We start from the raw sequence: 12,500 nt of genomic DNA on the forward strand, positions 1-12,500 counted from the left end.
TCATTACCTTTGCACAGCTTTTAACGCCGGGGATGTAGTACGGTGTCAGCTGTTCCCTACCAGTGAACTAAGGTGACACTTCTTATTTTTCGAGCACCTTCCGGAGTATTCGAGCGGTTCTTAAATGTTCTTTATTTTCAACTTTTGCCTTGTACTTGAGATAATCATAAATATGTGGTTGTTGAAGGAGCTAGTTGGATAGCAGCTTGGTGAATAGATCATGTTCTACAGGTTTATAAGTAGATTCGGTAGATGGTAGGGAGGTCAGCCATAGAGACGAAAGTATCTTGCATCCTTTGGGTCAGCAGAGGTCAAATGTGTTTATTACTACCAGTGATCACTGAGAGCGCTACTTTGGCCTTGAAAAGAAACAATTCACCTGTTTGTAATTACTGGTAGAAAAACAATAATATATATATACTTAAACACACCTTTTATCTTTTATTGCAGCAACACAATTGAATTCAGAATTGTTGCAATAAAAGATAAAAGGTGTGTTTACGTATTTGGGTTATATATTAAAGTTTTAAACTTTTCTTGAGATGTTCATTTGTCTGTCCAATTGGAGAATACAGTATGACTTTTGCAGTGAAAAGGATGTTTACATTTTCGAGTTGTAGATAGTAAGATTGACTAAATATGGTCTTTTTTATGAATGCACAGGGAGAAATGGTAGTGTTCTTAGAATAAAAAGGTGGATGATGTTTGCATTTTCGAATACGCAGGGAGAAAGGAAAGGATAAGTATTCACAGTAGCTGTAGCTATTAAAGGTTTTGAAGCAGAAATATCGGTGTAGCAAATATTCTGCTCAATACCAGAGATTTGCTTGTCAGTTGCCTGATCTTAACCACTTGTGCATGCCTCTTAGCGGCTGACGATATATGCATCTCTGATGATGAACAGCAGTAGTGGCGAAGCATCATCGCCATGTGCTGAGAGGGATTCTTTGGGGTGTGAATAAATATCGTAACAAAAGCAAAGTTTGAAATTTAGCCATTCTTGATACTTTCTATGAGTAAGCGAATAGGAAATAATAGTTGCTATCCAAGGACAAAATTTCGTGTCACATTGTGTTATTTTCGAACAGTTTTCTCTATACCTTCTTTTCGTTTAATCCTAGTCTTCATTTTTAAAATCTGGATTCTTATTACAAGATTTTCTTTGAGGTTCACGTTAACTTGAAGAGTTTCTAGTGGCTTATATGTTTACCTTTATCTTTTACTTGTTTTAGTCATAGGTATCTAGCCATACTGAGGGCATCGCCTTGATAGATTTAGTTGAACAAATCGATCTCAGTACTTGCCGTTTTAAAAATCTGTTATTTGTTCTATCCGTAATTTTGTTTCTGAACTGTGACATGGACGGGGATACAAACAAACCTACACTGGTCATCAAGCAGTGGGAGGTATAAACGCAAAGATACCACATACACACACACACACACACACACACACACACACACACACACACACACACACATACACCAGGATTCTACATGGTTTCTGGTGACCAAATTCCCTCAGCTAAGGGATATAGTAGAAGACACTCGCTCATAGTTCCACGCAGCGAGACTGAACCCGAAACCACATGGTTGCAAAGTGATCTTCTTAACTATACAGACATGCCTGTGCTTATATTTGTTTCATTAATAACTTCAGACGTCGTTACATATTTGTTTCAAATTTTGGCACAAGGCCAGCAAATTCGAGGGAAGGTGTAAGTCGATTATATCGACACCAGTATTCAACTAGTATTTATTTTACCGACCCCGAAAGGAATGAAAAGGAAAGTCAATCTCGGCGGAATTTGCACTCAGAACGTAAGACGGACGAAATGTTGCTAAGCATTTTGCCCGGCATGCTATCGATTCGTCCAGCTCACTGCCAGTTCATTGCCCTCAAAGTCCTTATACAGTAAGAATTAATTTCCTTTTGTGCTTTATTAACTGAAAACTCTATTTATTTAACCTAGAATCTAAATCTCTGAATTAAAATTCTTCTGATAATCTTCTCACCACCACAATTAAAGTCGCTGAGCGCAGTTAACGTTAGACAAACTACCCACCCTGTTTCCATAGACTTTGATATTTATATTTCCGCACCTTCACCTCAACTTCTTCCTTTGCTCTATGGTCTTTTAATCCTTCTTTTTATTAATTAACTAAAAGTATGTTTCATTCTAAATAACCGAGTACACTTCTTTCATGATTCATTAACATTAGAATATAGCTGTATTTCTCAACCAAGTCAATAACGTTGCACCTGCTTTTATTGCTAAATAATTATTAATTTAAGAACTTTTCTTTTCTTAACGATCAGTAATTTCAGAACTTTACCTTTGATTTAATTGTTTAATAATTATTTATGTAGCCGTTAACTTATTCATTCATTATTTATTCATTAATACAAGCATCTAAATTATCCTTGGTGTTCAGTAATTATTAACGGTATTATTTATTTATGAATTAACATACACGTTTGTCAGAAGTATCGATGAAAAGCTAAACCTCAGAATATATATATATATGTATGTATATATACATATATGTATGTATGTATTTTTGTATATAATCTCATTAATATCTGTACCTAAAATACATTTAGATTAAATTACTGCTGTGTTAAATATTCATAATTTGAATGCCAAACGTAGACCGGCTCTAATTGTAATACTTTTGTCCTCGAGAAACTTGTGAAAGAGACTTGCGAGTTTAAAATACAGAGCTTCATCAAAACACCGTGGTATCGCTGACTTTACGACATACTTTGGTTGTCTCACAAACGAATATCCCGAGCGTTTAATGCTAATACTTGTTTCGATGTAGAAATCGATAAACAAAGCATTTACTGATCTGTGCAAAAGTTAACCAGGCTAGAGTTAAAATAATATATGCACTTGAAACATCATTACATCAAAAATTACAATATAAAATTTCTTGAATATCAATATAAGAATTAATTAGGAAAAAAAAGATAATATAACACGCGCGCGTGCACGCACGCACTTGAGCGCGCACATCCACACAGATACACACATATATTTGTATATATGTAAAGGTGTATATCTCAGTCGTTAGAACATCGGGCTTACAATCACGTGGTTGTGAGTTTGATTCCCGGACCGAGCTGTGTGTTGTGCTCTTGAGCAAGACTCTTTATTTCACGTTGCTCTAGTTCACTGGTGCCAAAGTGTTTCGGGCTTTGCTTTTCCCTTGAATAAAATTAGTGGTGTGGAGAGTAGAGACTGGTATGTATGGGCGACTGCTGGTCTTCTACACACAACCTTCCCGGAATTTATGCCTTAGAGGGAAACTTTCTAGGTGCAATCACATAGTCATTCATAACAGAAGAGGAGTTTTATATTTTCTTAAATTCGAATTTTTTTTTATCGAAAATATACTTTTGTACAATGGTAGAACACCTCTCATCTCTACAGATGTGGGTTCGTGTTACCGGACAGTCCTTGGCTTTTTCTATCCGTACGGGGTTTTTTTTCAGCTCACTATTTACACGCTATTCTTTACAGGTTTATGTGTATTCGAGATATCCCATATATTATACTTTATCTAGTTTCAGCTCACGAGCTGTGGCCATGCTGAGGCAATGATTAATATTATTTTGGTTTGACTCAGGTTCGGTCTAAGTCCTGATAGGATCTATGTGGGTAGCAAGTTACTACAAGGTAGCCTCAGTTATCGACAAATGTTCAGTAGCCTTTCAAGTGCTTAGAACCCTCTTGAATAATCTTTGCTGTCCCTGAGAGACATACTTTTTGTAGGATCTCTACAGTGCATTCTATTCTAATCTCCTTCGGCAATTTGTCTACATCTTTGGTTTCTATTCCCAACGCACCGATTATTATAGGCATGACCTATACAGTTCTCATACTTCAACTTCTTCCATTTTTTAATTTTAAGGAATTGTATATATATATATATATATATATATATAGTGTTTCGTCTGCTTTCTTTCCGATCCTGAAATGAAACGGCATGATAGGTCGATAAGTAGTTATCATTATTATTGCCTTTGTACAGCTTTTAACGCTGGAGATGTACTACGGTGTCAGCTGTTCACTACCAGTGAACTAAGGTAACACCTCTTATTTTTCGAGCACCTTCCGGAGTATTCGAGCGGTTCCAAGCAGTGCTGTTTTCTGCAAGTGCTCCACCCTTATTGCAGCACCTATTTGTTCCATGTACTTCTCGAGAGTTTTACTCACTGTTCTCGACAATTATTGGTACTCCCACCACCTGTTTCATCGATCACAACTGCTTAACTTCCCAAGCTAACCTGTCAAACCTATCAACTTTCTTCCTTATCGCATACCTTGTTGTCAGCTAGGCATGCTATGTCTATGATCCAGCATAGAATGTTTTCTGTCTCAATTAATGTCTGGCTTCATATTCTCTATCTCATGGTCACACTGAATCATAAAAATCCTATAGGATCTTTGCATTATCATTTTCGATGATGCCTTCGGGTTAGTGGTCGCACCTATCTTTTTTCTGTATCAAGTCCTTTCTTGTTGCAGAGTGTCCAGCGGACAAGCCTGGCTATATTGTCGTGGTGTCTCTTATATTCCTTCTGGGCTAGTGGCATACATTGGCTGGTAATATGCCATACAGTTTCACCATTTTGTCCACAGATTCTGCACTTATCACTTTCTGATGTGTAGTCTTCTCTTTATTGTATGTAGCTTGTTCTTAGTGCTTGCTCTTGGGCAGCACAGATTAGAGCCTCCATTTTCGGTTTTAAATTACTTTTATTTATTTGTAGCCATCTTTTTTCTCTGTCTGTCTTATCTTCAACATCCCTATAAAATTTCTTTATCCACCTATTTTCAATTTCCTTCGTTTTCAATTGCTTATACAGTGCTTTATTTTTGCAATCTTCCATCCTACACAAGCCTGACCTTACTTCTAATAATAGCGGTTCTGTGGCATTTTTTTTTACATATCATGCTATGTTGTTTTCTTCTGCTCTAATGCTGTGTTCGCATCCAATAAGTCCTCCCCCCTCTTTTTCTTGATACATACAGTCTGTCTGTGTCACTTTTTGGGTGGAGTGTCCCATATCTAGTTAGCAACTTCCTTGTCTTTCTCTCTAGGCTGTTTAGTTCGTCTACTGTCCATGCGATTACCCCTGCTCCATATCTAAGGAGTGAAACTTCCCAGGTTGTTGATAGATTCAATCTTATTCCGTCCGTTTAATTTCGACTTTAGGATCAGTCTCAGTTTGCGCAAGTACTCCACATTAATTTTTTCTGTCATTTCTTTCTCCATCAATTTTTCCATTTCCAAAAAACCCAAGCACTTATAGCCCGTCTCTTCTATCTGCTTCATAACCTCCACCCACGGTTTCTTTAGCCCGTTCATACGTAATTTGTAGCATACAGTTTTAGGTCATCCATATATAAGATGTGGCTGATCGTTTTGCCGTAACAGTTGTATCCGCATCCAGTTCTGTTTAGCATGTCAGATAAAGGTGTCAGTGCCAAGCAGAAAAGGAGTGGAGAGAACGTGTCTCCCTGGAATATTCCTCTTCTAATGGGATGGCTTTCGTTTTTATGAGTCCCTCTTTTGTTTGGAGCTGTTGCACTGTCTGCCATTTATTCATAGTGTTTTATATATTTTATGATTATTGGTGTTACCTTGTTCATGGCTAGTGTTTCTAGGATCCATGTGTGGGGAATACTATCAAAAGCCTTTTGGTAATCGATCCAGGTCATACTCAGACCATTCTTCTTTCTGCGGCTTTCTTCAGTTATGGCTTTATTGATCGTTAGTTGATCTTTACAGCCATATGAGTCCTTGCAGAATACTTCTGCTCTTCTGGAAACAGGTTGTTCTCTTCCATTTGTTTGCTCATTCTCTGTGATATTGCAGTAAAGGCATTGTAAATTGTAGGGAGACAGGTTATTGGTCTGTAATTTTGTGGGGATGCCGTTTCAGTGGATTTGGGAATTAGGATAGTTTTCCCTTTCGTGAGCCATTCAGGCATTGTCTCTGGCTCTGCTAGTATGTCATTAAATTTCTCAGTCAGCTTTTTGTGTGATCCTGTCAGATATTTTAACCAGAAGTTAGGGATCTTATCGTGCCCGGTTTCCTTCCAGCTGCTTAGATTTTGTAGTGCCTGGGTGACCAATTCAATTGTTATAGGGGTCCAGAGTTGTTCAGGTGCTGAGTTCGTTATTTTGATAGACCATTTTTGAAGTTATCATCATCATCACCATCATCATCATCGTCGTCGTCATCGTCGTGGTCGACGTCGTGGTCGTCATCATCATCATCATCATCATCATCATCATCATCATCATTATAGACGTCGCACGTTATTATTATTATTATAGACAACAAATAGACGTTGAAGATATTGTATCTGCCGAGGGTTTGTACTGTTTGTCAAGTCGCAACAAGGCCCTCACACAGTTCCAAGTAATGCTGACTTTTGCAATACATCTAGATTGTAGGGTATCTCTAAGGTTTTCAGATGTTTTTTTTTTCAGATTGAGTAGTATTGAACCCAATGCTCCGATGACTAGGGATAATCTTTATGTTTGACTCTCATAGCTGCCACATCTTAGCGATCTCAATTCTCAGGTCTCCATATTTATCAACTTCTTCTCTTTCTTTAATGATGATATGTTGATCTCCAGTCACTGTCACGTCGATTATTAGGCACTCTATATCCGGACTTCGGTGTTCTAACACTTTGTCTATCTGGAAATCAAAATCCAAGAGGGCTTTCGCCTTCCCTTTTCGCCCACTATCTTTTCCGGTGTAAGTTGGTACAAAGCACCCGTAATCGTATATCCATACTTACGGCATAGTAGCCAATGGAAGTTTCGGGCTACTTTGTCGTGCCTAGCTTGTACTCATTCTGCGCAAGACTTTCACAAGAACTAACAATGTGAGTCTCACTTTCGACCCTCTTTCCACACATTCTGCAAAGGTCCGATTCACTTCTGTGCTATATAATCTTTTTACTGAGTTGGTATTCAATGCCTGGTCCTAGGCCGCGATGATTAGGCTTTCAGTATTCTTTTTTAGGGCACCCTTCTGGAGCCGCCTCCATGATGCTTCCTGGTCCTTTAATTTGTTTCACGATGGAACTGACCATGTAATTCCATATGGTGTCGGGTTTCTTCTCTTTTATTGGCTCTTCTTCTTCTTCTTCTTCTTCTTCTTCTTCTTCTTCTTCTTCTTCTTCTTCTTCTTCTTCTTCTTCTTCTTCTTCTTCTTCTTCTTCTTCTTCTTCTTCTTCTTCTTCTTCTTCTTCTTCTTCTTCTTCTTCTTCTTCTTCTTATTATTATTATTATTATTATTATTATGATGATGATGAAAGTCTTGAGAAATACAACAACCCAGGGTTTCCTGGTCGAAATAATTTATTTCGCCATTTGTCACGCTGATAAAAACAATATGGTTTTTCAGCCGCGTTCGAAGCTGATAACGTTTAAAGTGAAAGACACAAAGAAACACATGTAGAAGAACAAAGAGGATCTAACCAACATTACAACAAACATTTCATGTATCAAAAGTATGTAAACCAGATGGGAATGGTTTAAAGTGTGTCTGGTGGTCTATCTTTAATTTCCGCTAAGAAGTATTATTTAAAATACGGGCATAAAGAAAAAATCTCGTTTCTGGAATTTACACATTCAATGGAGGCTCTTAAGTTTTTCAAGAGGTACAGTTCCTAGAATGAACATATCGAACATCTTTTTGACCTATTGATATACGGGTTTGGTTTGGGAAAGGAATTTCCATTTGGTGTAATTAATGCTTTCTTCTTCTTCAAGTTTCCAGATTAATGCTGAGAGGGTTGTTTTATGCCTCTTCTCGCGGTGCCTAAAGGTCGAAAGATGCTTGTTGTATCTGAATTAACTTCTATTGTCAACAGAGAGTGGAAATTGCTTTACTGATGAAGCCTAATATGATTAAAACACTTCCATTGACTTCATCAGCTGACTTTAAAGATAAGATCTACTTTCATTTGCAACTTCCTTATGTTCTAAAAGTCTCAGCTAATCGATCATATTCAAATGATCTCATGTTTTAAATTTTTAAGCGCTTTAAGCAGAAGTTTTAACTTACTAATTTCATAGGTAATCTTAGGTAATCGAAGCTTAACAACATTCTATATTATATATGTGAGAACTTGCGGCGTATTTAGTATGCAGACTCACTTTCCCCTTGATAGTATCTTATTCAAATTGCTACTGAATTGTATGAATGGACATGTTAGGTTGGTGTAAAACTAATCGCAGTTTTTGTTCTCTTAAACTTTAATGCTTATTTTCGTATAAATGCTTACTAGCCACAGTTATGTACTATATTTTGAAGCGCAGATTTCGCAATAACTGTGCGTTCAGTGATTATTCATGTTCAAGTGTTAAATTAATGATTGAAAAAAGTATATTCTAGTGATTTTCTTGGACGAGTTCAAAATGGAACCCAGAGAAGCAGATACCGCTCACAATATCAACTAGGCTTTTAGCTAAGACCCAGTCACGGAACGTACTACTCAAAATTGTTTCGAAAAGGTTTGTAGAGAAAATGTTCCTCTTTACAATGAATGAAGAAGGTCCGAAGGAAAAGCTTCTTCACTTGACGAATATTTGAACTCCATCATTGAAGCGGATCCCCGAGAAATAGCTCGTCAGGTTGTAGAAGAGCTACTAAACACTGAATATTTAACATTTTTTGATCTTTGCTTCACTCTGGAAAGTTGAAAAAGGTTGGTAGAAGAGTGAGAAGCTAAACGAAAACAGAAATTGCTGTCACGTACTCTACTTCGCGTTTCTTTTGCGCTAGTAAAGCGTTACCTTTCACAATCGCATTGTTACATTCGATGCTAAATGAATTATATACGATAATCTAAGACGTTCCACGTTGCGGCTCACCTGAGGTAAAGTACCAAAATATTTTTTGAAACGAAAATAGCATCAAAATAAAACAATTGTCAGTGTTTTATGGTCGACTTGTGAGACGACCTGTTACTGTTAAGTTCTGTCGTCATCACCACAAGAAATAATCATTGACAGGAAATCATCAAGATTCAGCAAAAGATTACAATCTTTGCGTCTAGCATTGGCTTATCAAAAATATGAAGCCTTCTTCATTTTAGCGCCCGACTGTCCCACAGTAATCACACAGATTACGTATCTTACCCAGGTTCCTCCCCAGATCTCTGTCTAGCTGTCTCTTCTCCACGTATTTTGTAAGCATCATGGTAACTTTCAAATATAAAAAGTCTTTAACCGAATACACGCTCAAAGCACTTCCAAGAATTCTTCAGTTCCAGAAAACTAGAATTTTATGCAATAGAATAAATAGACTTGTTTCTTGGCAAACACGAGTAGAATCTCGTGGTTATTATTTCGATTAATAAAAATTTATTCCGAGCAGAGATATATTGCTTTAATTTTAAACCTCAGTTACGTATGCACCAGCTTGATAACGTGATGGTATATTTTTATCATTTATCAACTATTTCCGTCATAAAACTTATACAATTTCACGAGGCAGTCATTGGAGTATTTTAAATGATCATCTGCTAGTCAAAAGAGCAATTTTTCAAATTACATTCTAAAGAAGCTTATAAGATTAATGTTCGTAAATCTTTTTAACAATTGTTAACTTCGGTTTCAAACCTTTTACAATACAACACAAAAATGATTAAACTCAGCTCAAATTTTAAATGAATTATATTTTTGACTATTATCAGGACAATTTTTTTAATATTCCCAACTGCTAATGGCTTTTCTAGTGTAACAATAAATGAGTTAACTGTAGTCATTTGTTTGAAATTCGTTGGTTGAGATGTTTGCCTGGCTAGAAAAACCTTCCTGAGGCTCATTTCCTTACATGAAAGAAACTACAGATTAATGTTTAAATGATGACATTGATAAATCGTCAGTTTCGTTTTTCTTTTATTTAGAACTTTATTATTAGAAAAAAAGACTCGATTGATAGGTTTAGAAATGTTGAATAGGCTGATTTGGTTTTGTGGTTCTTATTCTCTTTGGCAGAACATTTGTTGAAAAAGAAAATTTCAAAGACAGGGAAAATGACCAACTTGCTTGTAAGATGTATCAGAAATTATAATGTCGGGTTCAAGGAAATTATTCATCGAAGCAGGTTGGTTAAAGACTTTTCTCCTGCTGGTATTCTTGCAAGACCGAAGCGATCAAATGTATGAGGAAGTTATTGACTGATATCTGCAGGTCTTGACTTTTGTGACAAAAGTCAGCAGGTTAAAGCTGTGAGAAGCATTGAATATTTGTAAATAGATGAGATCGAAATCTAGCATTGTTAAATAAACTATCATCAAAACAGTATCTGATGTTAACACCTGGCCTAAATTACCTGTAAGAAGTTATAAAAACATCACAGACAACTATAAGAAAAAGAACATAGGTGTAAGAAAGCGACCCTGCTAAAATCAACATGTAACTGAGGACGGCTCAGTTAGTTCTGACGCAAACAACCTGATATATCGATGTGCAATGCTTGAACAAGTGAGGCGATTTGTTTTGGCAGCCAAAACTTTTGAAGTATTATCCATATGAGATCACTTCGTACAGTGGCAAAAGCCTTTTCTAGGGCGTATAAGATAAAGAAGGTTGAATTTATAGACGTCTTTTACACACACACAAAAAAATTGCCAATTTGCCACGAGAAATGCGAACAGCCATATCGAAATTCAGGAAAAAAAAACTCCTTCATGAGGATCTAGAGGTGATATAGAAGGGTTTTGGCAAATATTTATCCCGCGGGGGGGGGGGGGGCAATGATATTCCACGATGATTTTCACAATACTTTCAATCTCCTTTCTTGAGGCGATAAAAGACACTTTTAAATGCGCTTGGGACATGTAGGTCTTCCCATATTTTTAAGATTAGAGTGAAGTGTGAGAAGTAATTCCTCATGTTTCAGTAATTCAAGAGGATGTAATCTGGGTCCGGGGATTTTCATAGTTGCGGAATTCAAACAGTATTTTCTCTCATTTTTTTTACCTCTCTTATTTTCTAGTTTTACCTTAAACCTTTCCTGCACTCTATTGCTTATGCACTTCCACACATGTAACTGATGCTTTCCTTCTTTTACTGTTGCCGTCCGTTCATTTATGCATATTCCTTTATTCACAAACATTCGCAAACGTTTTCTTATCTCAATATGCATACTTTCACAAATTTACACACACACATATAAAGTACACTATCACGCACACAAACTCATCACTCCCACTTAGATCCGCTTCCAGACACAGATACACTCTGACATGCATCTATAAACCATAACTTCCTCTCTTCTTAACTAACCCCTAAAGAATAAAATTCCTCGCTCTTGTTTCTTACTCTCCGCTTTCATTCCGTGTCCTTCTTGCCTTGTCTATATACTTTCAATATTTCTATTTCTCAAGGCAGCGAACTGACAGAATAGTTAGCACGCCAGGCCAAATGCTTAGCGACATTTCGTCAGTCTTCACGAACTGAGTTCAAATTCCGCCTAGATCGACTTTGCTTTCATCTTTTCGGGATCGATAAAATAAGTATCAGTTGAACACTGTGGTCGATGTAATCGACTTATATCTTCCCACTAAACTTGCTGGCCTTGTGTCAAAATTCGAAACCAATATTTATATTTCTCAAGGCTGTAAACGAGCTGGATCGTTAGTACGCCAGGCAAAATGCTTAGCGACATTTCATCCGTCTTTGCGTTCTGAGTTCAAATTCCGCCGAAGTTTAATTTGCCTTTCGTTAATCGGATACAGGGATCGATGTAATCGATGTTTCCCTCCCCTAAAATTGCTGGCTTGGTGCCAAACTAGAAGCCAATATTTATCTTTCTCGTTCTTCATATGATTCTCAGTGTCTTCGTTTTCTTCTGACGAAGGAACAACAGCTGAATATATAAGACTACCTCCTTTACTATTAATGCATTAAATCTAATACCATATATGCCAAACGGAATTTTTCTTGTGTTGTTCTGTACAATTTTACTGACTTTACATCACTATGGGTGTGTCAGTGTGTGTGTGTGTGCGCATGCGTAGGCGCACGTGTGTGTGTTTTTACATGGATTCACTGAAAAAGTATTTAGATTATTTTTATTATAACTAGATATCAGTAAGGCGGCGAGCTGGCAGAAACATTAGCACGCCGGGCGAAATGCGTCGCTGTATTTCGTCTGTCATTACGTTGTGAGTTCAAATTCCGCCGAGGTCGACTTTGCCTTTCATCCTTTCGGGGTCGATAAATTAAGTACCAGTTATGCACTGGGGTCGATGTAATCGACTTAATACCTATGTCTGTCTTTGTTTGTCCCCCCCTATGTTTAGTCCCTTGTGGGTAATAAAGAAATAGGTATTTGAGTTCAAATTCCGCCGAGGTCAACTTTGCATTTCATCCTTTCGGGGTCGATAAATTTAATACCAGTTGAGTACTGGAGTCGATGTAAACGACTAGTCCCCTTATCTAAAGTTCAGGCCTT

This window comes from Octopus sinensis, linkage group LG1, assembly GCF_006345805.1.
Source record: "Octopus sinensis linkage group LG1, ASM634580v1, whole genome shotgun sequence".
In the NCBI taxonomy this organism is placed as follows: domain Eukaryota; kingdom Metazoa; phylum Mollusca; class Cephalopoda; order Octopoda; family Octopodidae; genus Octopus; species Octopus sinensis.